Source organism: Perca fluviatilis, chromosome 9 (assembly GCF_010015445.1).
Source record: "Perca fluviatilis chromosome 9, GENO_Pfluv_1.0, whole genome shotgun sequence".
Lineage (NCBI taxonomy): Eukaryota > Metazoa > Chordata > Actinopteri > Perciformes > Percidae > Perca > Perca fluviatilis.
The window spans coordinates 37,335,005-37,359,283 of record NC_053120.1 but is presented as its reverse complement, the minus strand read 5'-3'; the positions used below and the strand labels follow the sequence as shown (position 1 = coordinate 37,359,283).

General features: G+C 44.0%; 1 protein-coding gene across 3 annotated transcripts in view; it reads right to left on the bottom strand.

The window, feature by feature from the left end:
- The window catches only part of dab1a (DAB adaptor protein 1a), a 331,663-nt gene that overhangs the window by 128,855 nt on the left and 178,529 nt on the right, over positions 1 to 24,279 (bottom strand). The window contains exon 2 of one of the 3 annotated variants that reach the window (XM_039811473.1): positions 19,438 to 19,446. The exons of the other annotated variants lie outside the window; for them this stretch is intronic. The gene's annotated coding sequence lies outside the window, so the exon portion shown is untranslated. The remainder of the gene's footprint in view (positions 1 to 19,437; positions 19,447 to 24,279) is intronic. 3 annotated transcript variants of the gene reach the window in all.

Genomic DNA, 24,279 nt, shown 5'->3' with positions numbered 1-24,279 from the left:
TGCCATGTTTTCTTTTCGGACAAGGAATGGGGAGGCCTGTAGCATTATATACTCCTGCCATTCTCTTGCTTTTATTCTTTCCCAATCTCTGCCCTCTCTAAAAGCGAGGGGATTTGTGGCTAACCGCTGCGGTATTAGTTTCTGTTGACTTTGGGTGATCCGCACTTTGTCTGGCCAATGGAAAAGCAATGTTGTGTCCTGGCTGTCCCCTGACCTGCCCATAACACACACACACACACACGTGGTGCCATTCCATGTAACTCAATTGGAAAGCTTGGAACAAATCTTCTGCATGGAAGGTCACCGAGGCCCTGAGGACCCCTCACACTTGACACAGTCGCCCACAGATGTGGCCTGCCTGTACAGCACCGAGCGGTCGCAACGGATCCAGAGTTTTCAGCGGGAGGGGAGGGAGCAGCAGAGGGGTCAGGTCTGGACAGAACCAGAGACCATGCTCCACTGGGCCACGCAGACGAGCTGCTGTCGCTCTAATTGGCTGCAGAGCAGGAATGAAAGCCCAATACACTACACTCGTATTAGCCTCTGCTTTAAGGACAATAGGAGCTGAAGGACCACAACAGCAAAGCAGACAAGAATTAATGATGGCCATTATGGCTGCCAGCGACCACAAACCGTTAATTTCAAACCAGGTTTTTACAAGACGGGTAATTAAGGGCCAAGTACGCCAAGCTGCATCTTCCGGCATGTAATATTTCTGCTTTTAGTGTAAAACGTCTGACAGTGAGTTTCAATTTTAGATCTCAACCCCCACTTCTAATCTGTCTTGACTGTAGCTTTGGGCTATTTGGCAAAAACATTTATGTTCGTTTGGTTTAATGCCTTAAATTAGCCCACATCACACTGCTCTCAGTCTGACCTGTTTAATGCATCCTGACACCAGCAATTCTGCAAGCGTCTATCCCTCCGTGCTTCTCTACTCCAACAGGGGAATTCAAAGACACATATTTTGATGAGGATATAAAAATAAAAAAGGAGTGTGAGAGCCCACGAGCGGAAGAAAGAGAGAGAAAGGAGAGGGTGTTTTTTCATGCTGAGAGTCAAAGGATTTTAAGTAGCCTGTGTAAAGAGGTGATGTTAATTGCCAACGTTTCCTCTCCCTCTCTCAGTTTCTCCTTCATGTGTGTGGCGTCTGGCAAACCAATTTGCACAGGCAGCATCAAGGAATTTCTGTGTGCAATCAGATAACTCGCGGCAGAGCCAGAGAGGCAGAGCTCTGACTCAAGATAATGGCTGGATTTATGGGAAATCTCATCACATGCTTTCTTCTTCTCACCTGCAAGCAAATCAGAAACACAAACCGGCGGATGAACAATGAAGAAATCCATGCCCGCTTGTGTGCATTGCATATATTCATGCACAATATGTAAACGAATGAAACATGAAAAGAGGAGACACATCCAGAGGGAGACACGGGAATCACAGCATTCAGAAAGGAGTCGCCGCAAAGAAATCCTGCAGATGCGATTTTAACAAGTGCACGACATTCACCCACTCTGACAGCTGACTTGGTGAGAATGACGTTGGCGGGAGAGCAAGAATGAATAAACTCCATCTGACATGGTGATGAGCCCTGACCTTTCTGGATGAGAGGAGGAGGATGTAGAGACAGGAGTCGTACTGCTGTGGGGGCGGCTGGGTGACACAGACGCAGGAGAAAGACGGGGGCCCCTTATTCACTTGTGTCTGTGAATGCGTGTGAATGTAGGGCATGCATACCCACGCATTGAGGTACAGTATGTCCATGTTTGTCAGCCAAAAGCTACAGTTCCTTCAAAATATGACATGGATCCAGTGTGATGGAGGCAGAGCCGGAGGCAGAGGGATGTTTAACCCTGCTCAGGGCTCCTGTATTCGGCTACAAAGGCCAGACCTTGTAGCCCGGAAGAAGTATTTAGATCCTTTACTTGAGTAAAAGTACTAATACCACACTGTAAAAATACTCTATTACAAGTAAAAGTCCTGCATTGAAAATGTCGGTACACGATCTGATGCTAATCCTGACACTTCCGGTCGTAGTTGTAAGCTAACGTTAGTTTAGCTAACAGCTAATTCGGCTAACCGCTAGCTGAGACAGCATGTAAAAGACCCTCAAACCTGAAAATAACCGTTAAAATATATAACAGCTGTTACGTCACTTCTACTTTACTTGTGCTCATTTAAAATACAATCACTCAATACTTGTATTCATTGTTATTACTGTAAAGTATTAATGTAGCTGTAGCCTGCTTTCCCCAGTGTTTAGTTTGAGTTAACGTTATTTTAGACTGAATCAAGCTGTCAGCTAGCGGTTAGCCGAATTAGCGGTTAGCTAAACTAGCGTTAGCTTCCCAGTGGAGCCTAACCGTTCTCTTAATACATCCATGAGGCTAACGGCAGACCGCTACAACTATGACTGATCGTGCAGTGTCGTAAATCCCATGGATGCATTAAGAGAACCCGTAAAACAGGATTATCATCTTGCGCGTGCGCAGGACGGATCGTGCAGGCAGCACGGATCTGTGTACCGACAGAAAATGTTACTTAAGTAAAAGTATGTCAAAATCATCAGGAAAATTTACCCAAAGTACTAAAAGTAAAAGTACTCAATGCAGAAAAATCCTCACATTCTACAGACCGGAAACGATCAAAAAAGTTCAATCAAGTGTTTAATGGTCTAATCATTTCAGCTGGACTTGTAGGCCATTATATTTTTGGGTAGTTTAATTTATAATAAAACATTGTATTTTATAGTTTTATGTGCAAAAAATCTTAACTTGTAAAGTAACTAGTAACTAAACCTGTCAGATTAATGTAGTGGAGTAGAAGAAGATAGTGGCATGAAAAGAAAAGATTCAAGTACCTCAACTTTGTACATAAGTACAGTACTTAGTTACATTCTACCACTTCTCTCCACTTTCAGGAGATGCAAACAGAAACACAGATGAACAAAACTATGTGGGTATCTGCATGTGTACAAAAGCAAAAAAAACAATTTCCAGAAATGATAAGTAAGCTTTTATGAAGCATTCTCCTCATTTCAGGTAAAACCTGTGCAGCTCCCTGGTTGCCTCTCTCCTTCCATCTGTCGCTCACTCTGTCGCTCTCCTTCTCCTCCTCGGTCCCTCTGGCTGGGAGAGACATAACAGCTAGTGACAGAAGTTAAGTGATTCCCGATCACGCCGTTCGCACAAAAACCCGGCAGCAAAACACTGTCTTGCACATGGATACTCAGACAGGCACCCACACACACACCCACACCCACACAGAAGATTATGAGACAGTTTGTACTGTTCAAACCGCCTATGCTCATTGTGCGCCTGCCGGTATGCATATGTTTATATTGTTTGCATATCCATCCATTCTTTTAGCCATGGCTCCCGGAAACATCTCTGAGGAAAATTCTTTTGCACCCCTGCAGATAGAAATGAGCTAGTACAATAAACCACTTCTTACATGGTCCCTGACTAATACATATAATAAACTAAACTGATGCATCCTATGCTGACTCTCTCTCTCTTCAGTTCTCTGCTTCTCGCTCTCCTCCTGCCCATTAAAATGGAAATGTCAACATCAAAGTCTCTGTCCCAATCTCTTCTCCATCCAGAAGTGAGGTGTAGGAGGGAACGTCTAGACTAGCCAGCAAGCGTCCATATCCACAGAAGTTAAAACCACTTAGTCAGCGGGAGATGTCATACTACAATTATAGCATACTCGCACACACTCCCAGGCATGCACATACACGCACCATTCACCTCTGGCAGTCAGCCAGAGATAGATGCGGGAGGAGGAGAGAAAGAAGTCGAGATAGGCATATTTTCCCCTTAAAGATGCCGATTTTGTGTTGACTGAGCAGCTCTGCTGCCACGATTAAAGATGTGAACAACTACCTGAAGATGATCTGACAGCCCTACTCATGCATCACAGATCAGAGAAGCTGGTCAAAAGAACTAACAACTAAGGGAGTGTGATTTTGTGAAATGAGATGCTGTGCTTACAAAGCAGAAACATTTACTTTATCTTTACAACAAAGGAATACCAACAAACATGTACGCCAATTGAGCAAATAAATGCTCAATATAGATGAGTATAATACTGAATGCTGACAACCAGTCCCATCTACGTTAAGCTCCATCTTCGTCCATTTACTCTACTTCCACTACATCCACTGTGCTAATTAATACACAAGCAGGAGCACTTGGAACCATTAATCAGGCATTTACGAGGCCAGTCCGAACATTAAAAAGGTTATTTGCCTAATAGATAAAGAGAGTGTGTAGTGAAGCTGAGGTCTGGAGCACTGGTAAGAGCCTTCCTGATCCTCAACACTTAAATACACAGAATAAATAACCACAAAGTCACAAAAATGTGCAGTCGTTTGCTAAAGGTACCATTGTCTCATGTGGTAAAAAGTATTTCATAACAAGGTTCCACAAATGCGGTCTGTTTTTTGAACATTAAAGCATGTTATAGTAGACACCCAAAAAAAACAAGTCTGAACCTGAAAATGAGCATGATATGGGACCTTTAAATATACATAATCCTGTACTACTGAGATGTACCACATTTCTCATTTGTTCATTTGGAAGCCGAGCGAGAACAAAACAAAGACTTTTGAGCAGCGGATGGGAAGTGCTCCTCATTAGTGTTTTATTAAAAAGAGGCCTTTTAAGTTATTTTGCAAGGTTGTTGAATTTTAATGACCCCCTCACTGTGCTCCAGATAGCAACGTGGTTGTGAACACAGACACGAGAGGAGAAGTAACAAGTGAATGGAAAGAGAGATGAGGAGGGAGATAAATGGAATTAGAAAGAAAGAGCAGAAAGAAAGAGAGGAAAGTAAAAAAAAATGTGATGGTGAGACCAGAGAAGATGAAGAAATAAGAGTGAGAGAGGGCGTGATTCAAATTAGTCTTTTAGTGGCGAGATAATGAGATAAAAGAGAGGAAGGAATGATGACATAGCTGTAAAGATCTGAAGAGACGACTGAGCAGAAGGCTTTAAATGGAAGAAGGGCGGGTAAATGGGGTGGGGGTTAAAAGGACCAGTCTCTTTCTGTGTCTATTTATCTGCCTACAGTGTGTATATCTACCAGTTCTCCTTCTGCCTGCGTCTCTCTGCCTTCCACTATTTCAGACGGCAGACACACAGTCGCTGCCTGTAAGCCGTCACTGACATGTGTCACACACTGATGCCACCTCCCTGTTGTGATCTTCTTGTCTGAATGACAGCTTGCTCTCTCTGGCATCGGCAGAACGCACCCACATGTGCAAACACAAAACCACACACGTGCAGCCACTTGCTGTGGTGTTTGCTCTGAGGTCGAGCAGACTGCTCAAGGCAGTCTACTCCGCAACATGGAGCTCCTTCAATCGGAGTTTCTCCCCCCAGTTTGAATTTCACGAGGAACCCGAAGTAACTTTCTCCATCGCTGCGAGCTTTGCCGAGTGTCACGACAAGAGTGTGATCCAACAATACAACGTAAGTTTTAGGGATGCACCGAATCCAGATTTTTGGGGTTCGGCCAAATACTGAATCCACTGGTTAAGATTCTGCCGAATCCGAATTCCGAATCCTACTCCCATCCTCAGTCCATTAACACAGTAAACACATTAATGAAGTAAACAACGTCCACAGCACTGTTTTTCATTTTATTTACCTGAAGTTGCTGCATTTTGGCTGCTGCCGTCACGCAGTCAGTCTTCATGCACAACTTGTATTCTTTCGGATGTTTCATACCAATTGTTTTAACAGTGGCCATGTTGTGGTCCTCGCCACCACGAGACAAATCGGCATTGCTAATTGAACGTGTAGCTTGACTTGAATGGCCTTCTTTTGACTGAAAGTGCTGCCAAACAACAACTTTTTCATTTTCACTTTCTCACAGCCTACTGCATTGAACACTCCGCCTACATAAACACCTTCCCGTAATCAACGGCGGTGTCATTACGTCGACCAGCGTAGCGCGTGTAGTGCAAGCGTAGGGTTGGGTGGGAAAAAATTCTAAGGTTCCGCGGAAACCGAACCGCGTCAAAAAGCCCAATATTCGGCCGAATCTGAAGCCAAATCCTGGATTCGCTTCCAACCTGTAGGGGGACCGAAGCGGGAAAAGTTACATAGTGTTGCTTTAATAAATACTCAACAAAATAATCAGCTCACACGGGGACTTTTGAGTATCTACCAGGTCAATCAGAAACAGCAAAGGAAACTCTGCCACAATGTGAATGCTTTCTATGCTACTAGTTTCAAGTATATATTTAAAATAAGGGACAGCACCAAGGAGAAGGTCATCGTTTCACTAAGAATTTTTTTATTTTTTTGCAAAAGGCAATAAATCATTGAAATTCTTTTGGTGCTACTGGAATAAATAACACTTCAATCTCAACAAAAATCTTTAAACTAAACTGAAGAAGGCTGTTGCTGCAATTTTGTTAATTTTACAGGAAAAAACACTGCACCAATAATGAAGAAACACTCATTATTAGATGAGGAGCCTACGATCAAACTGTTTAATGCAGGCCACTTTTTTCCATGTTGTGTTCAATTTAGAGATTTTGGTCTATTTTGCTTTCATGTTTTCTTTTACTCTAATGGAAATAAAACTTCCAAAATACACATTTAGACGCTATTTGTTTCAGGCTGCATCTGTACATTTCTTCTAAATTAATCTAAATATTCAAACCTAACATTTAAGGGGGGGGCGGGGGGGGGGGGAAGGTGAGAGTCTTAAATCATTAACTGGGCCTTGTCAAATGTATGCATATTAGTGCATTTTAATTAGTTAATGCCTAATTTGCATATCAATGTGGCGATTGTGATGACGTTATTAGACACAGATTTGACTGTAGCTGTTCACCTGGAGTGTCTCTATTAAGTACAGTACATTAGCCTGTATGGCCATGATGCCTCTAACTTATCACACCAGCTAGTAGCTCATGTTCGGAAGACAGAAGTTAACCATTTTTGTTTTGCTAATGGCTAACTAGCTGTAAACTCGAGGCACTGGCTGCTTGGTCTTTTGTTCATCACCGCTCACCTCCACACAAGCCAAGAAAAACGTTCTGGGGTAGGAGCAGGAAGGGACGGCTGCCTGTTCATATCAGATCGGTTCGAGATGGTACTTTTGAATGTTTGATCGTTTGGTCGTCCCCTGGATGCCCCTGCGCTCAAATGATTGTACTCTTTTCGTTTGATCAAAAGGCTCTGGGCTGCCGGACTATCCTGCCTCTGTGTGTGTCTGCGATCGCGGACAGAGAGAGAGAGAAAGTCTCATCTCCTGACCTGATATTTAGATTTTATAATCAATAAATACATTAGTTTGACAGGGAAGCAAAAAAAAAAAAACCTTTATATATTATACCAGAAATAAGGGCACTTTCTCTCGAGGAAGAAAAAGGGCAGGTGCTCATGCCCCCCTTTTGATGTCAATGTGTGCGCGTGCCTGCCTGTTGTTAACGGCGTAATGTTACGGCTAAAAGTTTCCTGGGGGAACTCTCACTTGGTAACTTTAGTTCCGTGTTACGTGCATCAATCTACATACCGTGTGTTCCGCATGTGTCTGTGGGCACCAGACTGTGACCCCCGTACCGTGACGACTTGAACCAAATACAAACTATTACAGCCGTACCCATGAGTCCAAAAACATTACAATCAGTGGGAAGAGGTGCAATGATCAGAGCTGCAGGCTTAGGAATGAGACATGTAGCAATTATCTATGGTTCTCTTTAAAAGTCAATAAACCCTCTGAAAATGTAAATGGGTATTTAGAATTGTTGTTGATGGATTCAGGTCCAAATCTTAACATTTTAGGGAGAAGCATTGGAATTCTACACATTGGGAAAGACTGAGGGGAAAAATGTTCAGTTATGAAAGAAAAGAGCAGGAAGAAACACATGCTTACATTCAGTTTTACTTATTTTATAACACCACCACTGGGAGGAAAGGCACATACACACCCACATGTGCACGTACACACTAAAGTAAAATACTTGCATAAATGACAAGTAGCAAACATTTGGCCTCTCAGCTTCCTGAAAGACAGTAATTGTGTTTTGGCGCTGAGTGACGGACAGGGTTTGAGTGGCAGAAATGAGTGCAGTGGAAAAGGTCGCTTAGCTCGTTATGAGTAGCAGGTAGCGGCAGTAAGGATGCAGCTGCCGTGATTGGACCATTGAGTTCCCGGCCTTCTTGATTCCTCTATTGTTTCTGATGTAGGGCTGGGATACACTGAGGGATTTTGACAGCATCATGCGGTGTACCACTTATGTGTGTGTGTGTGTGTGTGTGTGCATATATGTGTGTGTTAGCTCCCCCCGGATGGCGTGAGTCAGTGTTTCAGAAAGACTCGCTGCCGTTTGACGCCCACTTCTCTGACTAAACGGGTTTGTTTTTCAAATGTCAGATCATGGTGGGGGAGTGAGGCGGCCCTCCGACGTGGCTATGATTGTTTTTTTTTCTAGAAAAATGGAATGATGGCAAAGAAAGAGGGAGAGGGAGAGAGCAAGGGGAGATGATGACTGCTTTCCATTATTAGCCGGGCTCATTCTACCGACAGAGGAAATAGTGAGTCTCTCTCGTTCTGCTGATCGATCCCTGCGTGCTGGGGAGATGGCCAGCACAATACGCTCTCTATCTCTCCATCCATCTATTCCTTTCTCTCTATTTTATCCCTCTCTTTTTTATCTGTCTGTCTGTCATTTGGTTTCTATGTTTTCTCAGATAATTGCTTTTCACTGAAGATAATTCTTGAAGCGAAGTCCTTTGCCAATGAACAAATTGTCATAAAAAGTTATAAGTTCTAACATTATAGTCACTGTAAAATGGAATCCAGGGCTCAGCTCATGGCATGTGATAAAAAGCAAAATACGAGTGGGAGTTTTGCAAGTTGAAGGGTGAGGGTGTGTGTCATCTTGATGGCGGTGCTCGCCCAGAGCCAGAAGCAGCGACTGCATACACACGCTTTAAGGTCACGGCAATAAAAGCCAAAGAAGCACTGATGAAATATGATTTGAGTCAAACACATTTATTACTCTACTTGCTGTAACTTACTAGGAGCACTGCCATTTAATTGAAATTGCTACTGTAAGCATGGGGCTCTTAACAACAGTACATCTCCCTGTGTTTAATGTGCATTTGCACTATAGAGAAAGTGAAAAACTTCAATCTATAGTGGACTGGAAACAAGCCATCAGCCCTCGCTAATGAATTGAAACACTGCACTGATAATGAGACATTAAACTTCACGACATTATAGAAGTAAAAAAATAAAAAAAACCTACCTCTACCAAGGCACTTTTGTATTTTTTTTATTCTGTATCTTCATTGAAGTATTTCACAGAGTAAATACGTCCATTATTTAACAGTTGACAATGGCTGGTGTTCACTAAATAAGTCTTAAAAAGGATTAACTATACACACCACTTAAGCGGGGTTTCCCACAGGATTTTGTGAGACTGTGGTGGGTGGACCTCGGACCCTGTAGGGGGGGGGGAAATGCTCCTCTGGAAGAAAATGTTGTACATTTCAAAGTTAAATGAATCAATCTGGTGCCCTTTGAGAGCAAAATTAAGAGGATAGATCTATGAAGGACATTGTGCTGTTGTAAAAACTGTTACCCACATATACTGTATAAATAAAACACTGCAGCATGGTACTTTCATTTGATAAGACATTAAGAGATTAGAAAATGTGCTGTCCTTGGTTGAAAAACGAAAAAAATTAAATTAAAAATAATTGATTAGTCAATAGGGTTGGGTGTCGGTTGGGTTTTATCTGATACCGGTGCCTACTCGGTATTTCTTAAACGGTTCCGGTGCTTAACGGTTCTCTAACCGGTACTTAAAAAAATGAAATTAATAGCAACGGTGTTTGCTAGCCTACTTGATATGCAAGATTTGCAGTTGGCATTAAATTACTAGACTTACCCAAAGAGGAACGGCTGCTGTCATCATCATCATCATCATCATCATCATCTGTGATGTCCACCACGACACCGGCTGCTGCTGTTGAAGTGCTTGGCCTTGCGTCACGTAGGTTATCAAACACATTGTTCGGCTTTGAAATAAACTCCATGGGCCCTATTTTAACGATCTGAAACGCAAGTATGAAACGCAAAACGCAAGTAGCTTTGTGGGCGGATCTCAGGCGCTGTTGCTATTTTACAGGCGGGATAAATGACTCTTGCGCCCGACGCAAATCTAAAATGGGTTGGTCTGAAGTAGCTAGGTGTGGTTTGGGCGTAACGTGCAATAAACCAATCAGAGCTCATCTCACATTCCCTTTAAGAGCAGGGCGCTTGTTCCCTGGCGGATTGCTATTATGACGGCGCGGATTTGCCTGGCGCACGCCAGCGGGAGCTGCCGCCGCGGCGTGTAAAAATAATAAATGCCGTCTTGGCCGGGTGGCGATGTTGCTGCGCGCACTGGGGCGCATCTCCTCAAGTCTGAGAGAGGATTGCTGCAGCCATGGAGCGTGGGCCTCAAACACACCACCTGCTCCTGTTGTGCCCCTTCCTCCTCCCCAACTCCATCTCCACCCACCCACCGCTAGCATCAGCGCAGCATTACTCGCGGACCAGATCCCGCTGTAGTTCAACATCACGTCTCCTTAAGTCCTCTAATATTTCCTCATTTATGTCATCAACACATCCATGATTCATGGAAATGTTATCCAAACACCTGAAGCGCATTTTCAGTAATATTGTCCTATGTAATTATGTATGGTTTACAAAAATGGGAACTGCTGCATCCATTAAGATGAGAGAAGTGTATGCGCGTTGTGCACACGCTACATTATGGCCAAGCATGCGCCCCTAAAATAGCATCTGAATAACGCGCTACTGACTTTAGACTAGCGCCACTGACTTTAGACCAGGTTTTTCCTGGTCTGTGGCGGAATTGTTTTCTGAAACTGCAGAATAGCACAAAGTAACGTTTGCGCCAGAACTGTGTGTCGGGTGCAAAATAGGAATGATACATGCGTCGGTGTACAAAGGCAATTGCGCTGAGTGTAAGATAGGGCCCCATGTGTCGCCAGATGTTTCATCAAATTCGACGTGTTACCTCCCTTGCATGACATCGTTTTAAGGCATCTGTTGCATGTCACAGAGTCTGCATCCTTAGACGTGAAATGCAGCTAAACGTTGGAGTGGTTTGCCTTCGCCATCTTCACTGAGCCTCTCACTGTCAGTTCTGATCAACACGTGTGCTGAGTAGCGGCACTGACGTCACGCAAGTTGACGCTGGAATACCAGGGGGCGGTAAAATCAAAAAGACACCGGTGAGGCAACGAAAATTTTCGTTGTTATTCGGTCTCGTTACTACCGTTTACGTCGGCACCCAACCCTATTAGTCAATCAAAAGAAAATTATTAATGTAAAATAATTTTACATTGAGCTGACGACATTTTCTCTTTAAATTCTAGACATTTTATAGACTAAACAATTAACCACTTAATTGAAAAAAATAGTGAACAGACGGTTATCTGCAGTCCCGTTAATGCACTAGTGGATGTACAGTGTGACATGAATGTATTGATCACGTACTGCTGTGTTTGTATCCAATGGTGAGGTATTCTGTCTGCTGAGGAGACTAAAGAATTCATGAGACAAAGCTCAGAGCAGAAGGGCCATCGCTCAATGTCAGAGATTCATCATCCCAAAACACGCACACGGCGAGCTACTTCGGCTTACTTCTAACTTCGTAATGCAAACTGACAAAGCCAAATCACAGTCATGCGATAAGTGGAAACTTAGACCCAGGAGAATCCTCAGTACAACACAAAACCCGTCACACCCACAATCACCTCCTCCCACAAATCGGTAGGGAAGTGTGTGTCAGAAGGCCCTTCCCATGTGGTCAGCGCAACAGAGACAGGATTGTCACTGACTGAGCTCCCTGTGATATGGAGGTGTTGACAGGTAGCACTCCTACGGGACTTTTGCCACAACAAACTAGTACCGCGTGCATGCACACACACACACACACACACACACACACACACACACACACACACACAAACACACACAGGACGTGACGTGACAGGCTGAGAATCTCCGCGACAATGTGGGATCCTCAGCACATCAATAATGCAGCGCCTCTGACAACTAGAGGAATCAAACTCCCCACACCATCTCACTCCACAATCATTCTTTCTCTCTCATTCTCTCTCTCTATCCCTCCATAAGTCACCATCTCTCGCTCTCCATCTCTCCATCCATCTCTGCTCACTTCGTTACCCTCTCTGCTACAGCATGAAGTCAGAGCGCAAATTAGAAAACAGGCAGAGGTAACAGCAGAGCCACTGTTGTTCAGACAACTTTGCTGGGTAGTATGGAGAGTGACAGAATAACACATTTGGCTTCATGGGATCAAAACACAACTAAACAGCTGATATGGATATGAGTACTTGTGTGTGTGTGTGTGTGTGTGTGTGTGTGTGTGTGTGTGTGTGTGTGTGTGTGTGTGTATGTGCGTGCGCACACAGTGTGTGTCTTCAGTAAATGCATATGCGTTTGGGCAGTTAAGCTGCAGGCGTATAGTTCAGTCATTTAGCTAGTTTGTCAGCCACATAAACAGCAGTGTACAAACACACACACACACACACACACACACATAGCGAAATGTCTGTCATAACCAAAGAGCAGCGTCTCGCCGTGGCACAGCAGCCATCTGTAGCCATGACAGATGAGAGCTGCTGGAGACACTGGAGTGTGTACATACAGTACAGACGCACAGAGAACAGAGCCGGAGGCCTGCAGAGTTTGGATGTCACCGCAATGGCTGTCACCAACTGCCATGTCATTGTATTGCCACATAAATCTGAATTGTCTGGTGCCCTGAGTGCGTATGCGTGTGTGTGCGTGTGCGTGCGTGCATGTGTGTGTGTGTGTGTCCCTTTGCACTGCCATTGTTTTTCAGTGTGAGTAAAGGATAATTCTGGTTTATTACAACACTGGTCTTATTTTTGTGATTTTGGTCATCATTCCTGTTGGTTGATAACAGCAAACTCACCAGGGAACACAGCGACGTCCCTAAAAAGTGGTGACACGGCAAGAAACACAAGTAGATAATTTAGATGGACAGACAAACTCCCAGGTCAGCCAAACTATTTGGAATCGATACAACAAAAGCAAACTAAAATATTGAGTTGTTTTAAGTGGACTTCCTAGCTTAACTTTGACATACCAAACTCCACGTAGGAGCCCAGTTCTCGGTCGCAATAAGGGACTATTATCAATATTTCAGGTTTTACCTCCAATTAGGGTGGTTTTGATAATCTGGTTAAATTATAGGCTCCATCAAACTCGGTCTGACTGCTGACAGCGATGTTACAGTGATGCCAGCCATAACTTGCACAATGGATCCAGTGGACAAAACTGCAAAAATAAAGACCCAAGTTGTAATAAACTGGAGATTACTTTTCATATGGAAGTTAATCACGTTTCTGCAGAAATGCGTCTGAGACAAATTTCTGTGCATTCATTGTAGTTGGGGATTCTGCCTTTTACTTTCTCCCCCTCTCAGTCCACACTAACTTCCTAATGGCTGAGACACAGTCAACCATGCGACTGGTCACAAATGCTAATGATGCATGGCTAACGCAAGACTCTCTCCCTCTTTCTCTGAACAGTTCATTTTAACTGCTATACCTGCAATCTAAATGGATCTGACAAGCGCGCACACACACACACACACACACACACACACACACACACACACACACACACACACACACACACACACACACACACACACACACACACACACACACACACACCAACTCATCCATATAATCCTGACAGCCAGTATTGCTCTGCAGAGAGATATTACTTAGCTGTATTGCATTGCTTGCACTTGCAGCAGAGAAAAGCATATTACTCACAAATGCCATTTAGGCGTGAGACTGTGGCTGGCTGCTCCAGACAAGGTGTGTGGAAATAGTTTCCCTCCCAGCCCTTGTCCTGTGACCAACGTACAGTCACCACAGAATCACCACAGTGCTGCTTTGGCACTTCAGTCACAGTGAGACAAACTCTTTTAATAATGCAATGGTACGTTCTTTGGCGCTATTACAAATGGGCACAAAACCATGGATGGGCAAGTTTCATAAGAATCTCTCTCCTGCTGTGATGGAAGTGATGTATGTCACGGGGTTTTGTCTGGGGAATCTGGGGTGGGTGGGGGTTATAAATTCCCTTACATTTAAACACACAGACACTTTCGCTTGCCTTTGAAGGGAAGCGTCACGCGTGATGCCACAATCTCCTCATGAAATGGGAAACCAGAAAAGAGGATTGAAGCATGGAGGGAAGAAAGAGACACCCTATTTCCCCCCCCACCCCACCCTTCTCTCGTCCTCCTTCCCTCCCCCCCAAGTGCTGGCAGGACTGGCCGGCAGAGGATGAGACTGTTTGCCATCTCCCCTGGAAATGCTTTTGTCTCTCGCCCTCTTTTTTCTGTGTCACACTGTCTCTCTCTTCGTCTCTCTGCCGCTGGAGTCCTGTTGTCCTCTTCATCTCCTCTAGTCCTTGTGTCTTCCCTCTCCATCCCATCTTTTCTGTGTTTTGTTAACGTTCCATTAGCAAGTCTAATGTCAGGCCTTCCTCGCTGCCTCCTGCTTGGCTCGCGGCTCTGCGCTTTCCAGGCACTATGACAATGTTTTCCCCAAGCCCCATTAGTGTCTCCTCACACCACTAACAGCCATGCAGCACACAGAAGGATGAGAGGGGGAGGAATGAAGAGGAGGATTACAGAAGAGGAGAGGGGAGGGAGAGGGAGAGGAGGGGGGGGTTTATTGGGTGAGACTGGGGAGAGCGGACCAGGCAGAGTGGCTGGCCAACTGAGAGAAAAGGGTGGAGAGGGGATTAAGGGAGACCGAAGGGGGGCCAAAAGGGGAAATGATCAAAAGAGAAGCATAGGGCAATGCTCACAGGGGAGAGGAGGACGGATTGGGAAGAGGGGTGGGTGGGATGTGAGGGGGCTGGGAAATGCGGGCCCTTCCAATACGCCTGTATAGCAAACATAATTTGCATAGAACCGATGCGGATGGAGTTCTGTGTCACAGTTATTTGCATTCATTTGCATAAAATTAATCCCCTTCCCAATTGCTGCAGCGATTGTTTCTGATGCAGAAAATAAGTCAACAGAATGAACTGACGCATCCAAACAAAGCAAACATATTGACTCAAACGCATGCTGGAAGAGAGCATGGTGGAGGTGTTTGGGCTAATGTGTGGGGGAATATGTGTGCATCTGTGTACTTGCGTGCGTGGAGCCATCTGCGATCATTTGAGGTCATCTACTGCTCATTCAACAAAACAGATTTTACTCTTGGTAAACGGTGATCACTATCCACTACCAAAAATGTCTTCCCCTATTTCTTCTTCTTCATAAAACGCACACATATGGATACAGTCCAAAAAAAGTTGTCAGGAAACTTCAAAGTGCTTCAAATTTTTACTACTCACAGTCTGCCAAGTTGAATACTGTTTGCCACTCTCTCCACTGCCCCAGTTCAGTATCTTGTTCAAACATCTCAACAGCACAGTGAAGGTAACAAGTAACCCTCCACATTTCTGTCCATGGGAAGTTAGCACTATGTTGAACTTTAACCCACTACTAGTAGGATGCTGTATGCATCAATCAGATGCAAACATTTTCTTATTTAAATAAGTGAAATAAGTCAAGTGAAATAAACCACAGATAATACAACTGAAACCCTGTGTTGAAGAGGGAAATCTATTATTTTCTGACTCACAAAGCATGACATTATAAAAATGCAACTGGCATCTGCAAGCTCCTCCAACATGTACCTGTTACAGTACGCGTTTCAAGATTAAACCAAGATCACAGAAGCACACATCCAAGGACAAATGCGTCTCCGTGCAAATGAATTCCAGGAGGCTCGGTGTGAGGAGAAAGGAAAATAACAACATGAAAGATTCCTTCACTAATCATTTTATCCTGCGATCAATTAAAACTACAGAGCATGAAATAATGCGGATCCTGCACTCAGGAGTGGGCATTGATCAAACACATTAGGATGGTTTTGCATCCGTGCTTGTGGTGTGTGTGTGTGTGTGTGTGTGTGTGTGTGTGTTTGTGTGTGTGTGTACACGTGAAAGCAAAAAAGAAAAGGAAGAGTGAAAGTGTGTTCACGCTTGTGTTTCTGAGTGTGTACCTCATCGGTGTGTGTGGCCATTGATCAAAGGCAGAGCCCTAGCAGAGGAGCCAATTGATCAGAAATGGCTGTAATTTGAATCTAAATAAGACCTACAGCATTGATCCCACCTCAGATTTCAGCTCCTGACTTCTATAAATGTGGGTTTGCTTAAGGCCAGCCAGCACCTACTCTAAACCTCCATTTTCAGCACATGGATTTATGCATCAATAATAACCAAAGTTAAACTCTAACATCTGAACTGAGTAACTTGGATGATTGACTTTACTTCCTACATTTTATAATACGCTTCCTGCAAGACAGCGCTTTTTGCACACCGCAACTACTCAATGGAAATCAAACAATAATCAAAGGATCTAATGCAGCCAGTAGCAAATGGCCTTTACACTGTATGTGTGTGTTTTTAACAGTATGTTGTACTGTACTGTGTGTGTTAAATGGTCCTCGGTGCATAGCCACAGGCATAGAGAGAGAATAAGAAGCCATAGTCTTACCTCTCTGTAAGGCATTTAAAATGCATTATTCTGTTATCCCCACTACTATCATATGAACAGATGAGAGGAGAGCTATACATTTAGACATAATGGGAGGCATATAAAGCAAACATGTTCTTCAGTGTTTATGCATTCACACCTATTTACAAGGACATGTCTCTCAAAATCACATTAGCATTGCAAACACATCCACACAGGAACAATCGTGGAAGCATACACAATGCAGTGCTGTCACACAAAACAACTGTAAACAAAACCCTTGTGGAAATACAGAAATGTTGTTGATGTAATGACTGACTTGACGTGATCACAAGTAGTAATAAATTCAGTGAATATATTCATTACCAATAAAGCCAACATTGTAATCTAGTGAGCTAAGTCATGAGATAACCGCTTGTATGGAGATTCCTGCAAAGCTATTGCTTTAATTTGCAATTGCAAAATGTTGTTTTGACCTTAGTGTCTCCACTGCATGACCACTGCCTTTCCTAATTGCAGTGCGGTTACTGCAAAAAACTATAATTTGTAATTTAGCACCACATTTGCATATGCATGTAACTGAAGTATAGCCAACGACGGAATGAGGGGAAAAAAATGGGTCGTGGGAGACGGGGGGGGGGGGCTGAGGCTGCTGTAGTTCCCATGTAAAGTTTACATGGGAAATCAGACACACTGTGCAAGTCGTACTGACAGCCGTCACAGCTGACTCCCATTGCAGCATTACAGGTTAACGATAACTCGGCATGACCTTTATTAATGCTCAGGCAAAAACAGCAGCTTTCCCCTAATGATGGATGGCGCCTTGATGAAAAAAAAAGCTTGTTTGCAAGTCTGTATTAGGGTGGATGTTTGTGTATTCAGATATGTGTCCTTATGTATGCATATGTTGATGAGTGTGTAAGTGCGCCTACATGTGCAGATCATTGTGTGTGTGTGTGTGTGTGTGTGTGTGTGTGTGTGTGTGTGTGTGAGAGACTGTTCCTCAGCCTCAGCAGGAGAGCTGCTTGAGTCTTAATGAGGCTGTTAATTAGTGTGCTTCAGAATGTACATCTAATGAGTGTGTCTTTTACGCAGAGAAACACGTGCACACACACTCATTTGCATACACATACAAGTACAAACAAGAAGGAAAGGCAAATGGACAACAGCATATAGATATGGTACACATCTGGCAGACTTATGTCTTTAGAGAGAAGAGTGTGTGTGTGTGTAGCACTGTGTTGAAGAGTGCGGACCAGCATGAAAGATGTTGCTGGAGGCCTTTCTCAGTGTGTCTCAATGTGAGCTAACATTCCCGTGCATGGAGAGAGACGAGCTGGAAGTGAAGACTGTTCTGAGCCTTCTGCAGTCTCTGCTCTCCACCATCTGTTTACACACACACACACACACACACACACACACACACACACACACACACACACACACACACACACACACACACACACACACACACACACACACCTACTGCTGCTGTCAACCTTCAAGAGTTGTACTGCTGAAATGTATGTTTTTTGTGAGAAACTGAGTAACATCCAGTCAGATATTCCAATTGATGCCTGGGCATTTTGAAACTACACATTGGTTTCGTAATGGGTCCCTGCGGGCCCTTCAGTCATAAAAAAAACAACATTGCTCAGAAAAGCCCAATTTGACTCCAGTCAGAAACAATAAAACATCAACACTGGAGGTATGAGGTTTTTGTCTGACAGCAGCACAACAATGCAATGCTGCTACTTTCACTGTTGTCCTGTAGACTCAGGCAAATCAATCAGATTTCCACATATCCACAGCAAGCGTCAGATCAACTATTGCTTCATTCCTCACAGACACAACAGCTTGGCTCTGTAGTGCCTTAAAGTATTCATAGGCAAGAAGACCAAACGTGCCCCAAATATTCATTTAATGCAGTCTGTGTGTTTGATAGACATTTCCCAAGTGTAAGTGCATAAGGCGATCATCAAACGTAGAAATCATGTTGAACCATTATTGATTGTTTTTCGAATATTTGGATCTGGCAAAAAGTCACGCTGAAAGAAAGAAATGCATGCACAGACTGGGAGAAAACGAGTGTATGAGTGAGAAAGAAAATAAACCGCAAAGCCACAAACTAACAGTGTGAAACAACACATTTTCATCTCCTGCGTTCTGCCACACACTGTCTTATTGACATGAAAGCAGCACTGACTTTTCAAAATGTCTTAGATACAATAATTTGACCCAAACAGCACATTTACTAACCAGTGTTGCAGCAGACAACTTAAGCAGAGACAGGAAATCCCAGCTCTCAAAATCTCCTGCGAGTTCAGCACCAAGGACAGCTCCTCTGCTGCTGCTCGCTAAGAACCTCTTCACTTTTTGGGGGATTTGTAGAGGCCAGATAGGCTCATGTATAAACTTGAGAGTCCGGACAATATGGGACTTTGTAAAATGAATTACATTTTCCAGCATGACTAATTCGGACTTAATGCCTGTAAATGTAGCATGCAGGTCTTTTTTTCAGTCCAGAAATGAGAAATCTAGTATTACTGTAGCACTCTTGTGGGCGTACTGAAAACACTTGTTGTCTGCTACCATAAAAACCCACAAGAAGGATGCATTCTGGATCTTAAACCATAATTTATGAAAAAGAAAGGAGTCAGGAGAGGCCATATAATAGTTCTCCAGGCTCTTTTTGAGCCATTCACCCATACTACTACCACATAAAGAGAGCCTGCTCAGTATCAGTCACAGCTTAGTAGTAGTGATAGAAATAGCGATAAGGTACTAACCTCTTAAAGCTGTTCCAGGGGGGAAGCAGGGAAGAGAAAAAGAGATATTCAGATATTTCAATGTTTAACTGGGGTTGTTACATATAGTGTCGATAAATGATCTCGCTTAACCTGTTGATTATTTGTTTAGTCTAGAAATTATCAGAATCATCACAATCTCCTAGAGCCCAAAATAATGTCTTCAGACAGAAGACAATATCCCAAATTATTTGTTTATGTCACAAACAACTACCTAATTGTTTCAGCACTGCCATCCAGCCACACGTAACATAAGACCCAACATGACTGCATAATAGTAGGTAAGTCATACACAAACGCTCACACACACACACACACACACACACACACACACACTAGAGAGGTCACCCACAGCGGAGAGTCTGATAAAGATGTCGATAAAGTGGATGAATGCCAGAACTGCAGCAGAGGTACATCATTCCCTGGCCTCCGACATGAATCTCTCGCTCTTCATACACTTACACACTCCTTTTCACACGTACATGCAACATACACATACACACACAGTCATATATGTTCACATACTCCGAAACGCCCAAACACACACTCGCACACACAAGCCCTTCCACTTCGCTGAAACAGTAGAAGTGTGCCCTTTCCGCATGGCACACAGCCAGCCACTCACAGCACATTACCAGTGTGTGACCCCTGGATGTGCTGAAAAAGGGGAGCATTTAACCTCCTGCCCTTTTCTGCTGATGCTCTCTCATAGAAGCTCATCCTGCGTCGAATATGGACAGTCAACACACCACTTTGCGTGTGAGGAAAATGCTGAAGGAATAGGCGGCGTCTATAAAAACTGCCGCAGTTGAGTCTGTGCGTGTGCTGCGTCGACTTGTGAGTTCTGAACACGATGTTCGATAGGTTTCTTTGAAGTGTGTCTCTCTATTCTCATCTGTAAGCTGCAATGGATTCACTCCTGCTGTGGCGTTCTATCAGAGAAAACATCAATCTACGCAACTGACATTTAATCCCAAGCCTGGGCAGGTAGAGAAAAGCACACATGTATGCACATAGCACACACACATACACATACACAAAACAAACAGACACACACACACACACACACACACACACACAAACAAATACACTCCACAAATCAAAACCTGAGCATAAACCTGTGGATCCTGCAGAGCGATGAGAGGATGTGAACTGAACTGCTAGAGGAAGACAGGCTGAGAAAGTGAAAAATAAAGCTATGGAAAAAGACAGAGGGAAAGGCTCGCAGGGAAAATGTTTCCCACATCAATCTGTTGGTTGAGACGTTGACAGAATGGCTCCGAGATACAGGTGGTCAAGGAGAACAAGGAGCTGATGTATAGACATCTGTGCAGCGTTTCTCATTGCCAGGGTTTTACAGGACTAATGTCTGTGGCTCTGCTGCCCTTCTCACCATGTGACCAAATCATTCCCACCAGTTCTCCCCCGGTCCTTTTCTCTGTTCTTTTTTCTCATTTCACATCTTCTCTTCTCCGTCTTGGTTTCTAATTCTCGTTGAGGAAGTCATTGCAATGTCCTCATTAGCAGTGGTGTCATTTTCTCCACGAGTACTTAGCTGTTTTTTCTCCGACGATGATGGCTTCTTTTAATAAGGTCATGCTGAGAAATCCTTGTGCCCGTCCGTCTGTGATTGTGCATGCGTGCACGCTGTATAACGGTAATAAATGACAATATTCTTGCTATCATTAGCAGTGGATTGCCAACTGGATTGTCACAAAGGTAGGAGTAAAGTACCAAATGGAAGAAAAGGAGTAAAAGAGCATTGACAAGAATATGCAACATATTCTCACTCCCAACTTGTTACATATGGCCGGTTGGTCAGAGCGCCCTTGGTGTCACGTTTTAACTCTCTGGGTACCCCTTTGGTGTCATCTTTCAACGTGCAGGGTATGGTTAGGTTTAGGAAAAGATTGTGGTTTGGGTTCACATAAGTACATTTGTTAACTTACGTACGTGACATTAGTTAAAATAAGTCAACGTGGGACACCAACGGCGGTCTCCAAGGTGTAAGTCCTGCGTTTGTCCACACTGACCTCCTCCCTACGTGGACTTTATACTATATCAGCTCACTGTGCCACGGTTGAGCAGTTGAAAGCCCTTTGAGGGTGCCTTGTGCGTCGGTACCAGACGCTGAGGGCCACTGACCAAGCTGCCGTATCTGAGGAGTTGGGTTGGAATAGACGAAAAGCTGCGGTGGGGGAATGGAGAGTATGTATGAAAAAGAGTATGAGAGAGGAGAGCTATTACTGAAGGGCACAAATCCAGCAGGGCAATGTAATCAATTTTAATTAGCACTGCGCATCACCTGGAGCCATATATTCAGACAGCGCTAGAGCGAGGTCTGTCAGAGAGCACGGCCTCTTTCGTCACACACTGCCAACCTCGCCACTGCTCCAGTCACAGTGCTAGCCCCAGTAGCAATCCAGTCACTGTCATTATCAAGTCATTCACCAATGAGGGTCCAATTAATCAAAATCCTTTAGGTTTAGTCCTGTCATAAAGATTTGATGCTGCCGTTTAAACTAGCTTCTCTGTCTTAACTCTTTGAGGACCGTCTCCTGCTGGACAGCAATGTCAATTCTTAATAGCAGCTGCAGTCAATGTTTCACTGGCACTGCTTTATATTCAGTTACAGAGGCTGGGAAAACAGATGTATACATGTAGTAGTATAAGGGCCCTATTTTAACGATCTGAAACGCAAGTATCAAACGCGAAACGCATGTAGTTTTGTGGGCGGATCTCTCTCTCTCTCTCTGCGAAAATCTAAAACGGGTTGGTCTGAAGTAGCTAGGTGTGGTTTGGGCGTAGTAAACCATGCAATAAACCAGAGCATCATCTCACATTCCCTTTAAGAGCAGGCGCGCTTGTTCCATGGCGGATTGCTATTATGACTGCGGATTTGCCTGGCACACGCCAGCGAGAGCTGTCCGGGATGCGGCAAAGTAATAAATGGCCGTCTTGACCGGGTGGCGATGTTGCATCTCCTCAAGTCTGGAGAGGATTGCTGCAGCCATGCAGCGTGGGCCTCCAAACGCACCACCTGCTCCTGTTGGGCCCCTTCCTCCTCCCCCCACTCCATCTCCGTCCACCCGCTCCACCAGGAGCGCATCGCGCATTACCACTCCCGGACCAGATCCCGCCGGAGTGTCCAATCCACCGTAGTTCAACATCACGTCTCCTTAAGTCCTCTAATATTTCCTCATTTATGTCATCAACACATCAATCATTCATGGAAATGTGTAAAACACAACAAGCCACAAAGAATGCTGGGACTTTTCGAGGACTGTAAAGTGCCTCCTGACCGATCCAAATACCTGAAGCGCATTTTCAATAATATTTTTCCTTGTAATTATGTATGGTTTGCAAAAATGGGAACTGCTGCGTCCGTGTAGATGAGAGAAGCAAAGTGTATGCGCGGTGTGCACACGCTACATTATGGCCAAGCATGCGCCCCTAAAATAGCATCTGAATAACGCGCCACTGACTTTAGACTAGCGCCACTGACTTTAGACCAGGTTTTTCCTGGTCTGTGGCGGAATTGTTTTCTGAAACTGCAGAATAGCACAAAGTAACGTTTGCGCCGGAACACGCCTCCTCTTTTCGCTGAACCGCCCCCGGGAGCGCAAATACATTCCCTAATTTACCGACGTGCGTCTGTGGAGGGAAAAGTCCGCTGTGCGTCGGGTGCAAAATAGGAATGATACAAAGGCAATTGCACTGGGTGCAAGATAGGGACCTAAGTGTATGTGTATAATATTTTATCAATATAACCTTCAAGGTATACTATATAGTAGTGATAGACCGAGTTTATCAGCCGGCCGATACATCGGGCCGATATTTGCGTTTTTTACGTGTATCGCATCGGCCGATACGCGGCTGTTGCGTTCGGCGATAGATTTTTCCCAGCATTATTTACAGACAGGCGTCCACAGGCAGCTCTGTGTTGCTGGAGATGCTGCACCCATCCATATGATGCACATTGCACACATAATTTGGGTGATATGAATGTAAGATGATTGCAGAAGTGACACTCACCTGTGAATTTGTTTATTATTTTTAAAGAAATGGCAGAGGAGATTCCGAAAACAAATCCAGTGTGGCAGGGTTTACATTTTTAGGATGTAAATTGAGGGAGCAAAAGCAGTATCAGCTCCAAATATGGGCTCAAGAAAATCGGCAGCCCGTATCGGTCATCGGCTAAAGCTGATGGGAAAAAAATTTAAATATCGGTCGATCCCTACTACATAGTGTCACAGCAACAAAGACACTATCCAGTCTACGAAAAAATATTGTCAATTGTCGGGAAGGAAATTTGAAGAAGCACCACATCAATGGGGAGATTTTGTGGCTCAACACGTGAAACAGATGTGATGATCAAAGTAACACACGCACACGATGATATAAACCTGTCCATACAGTAGCAGAATGTGGAAGAGGCTTTTTGAAGCACCGCCTTTGACACAGTGTGGGATGCTGCCTTCACAAGTTGGTCTGCAAGCAGTTTATTTGTCATCTGAAAAATGCTTCTCTGACTCTTGGGAGACAGAAAGCCGCCAATCAGCTTTTTTCCCCTCTGTGTGAAAAGGATTCAAGAGGAAAGAAAATAAGACACCGTGTCAAAAATCCACTCAGTTACTGCAGTTAAAGCAACAACTTGAGTACTTACTGCTGTCGGGGGCATTAAAAAAACATATGCATGGTGGTACCAATACACTTTTTAGTAATTTTGGCCATCTTTATGAGTTAGCTGTCTGTCGTGTTATTTGTCTGCATTTGTCATTGAAGTGCCACTTCATATCAATCTAATATAGTGTACGTATTAAA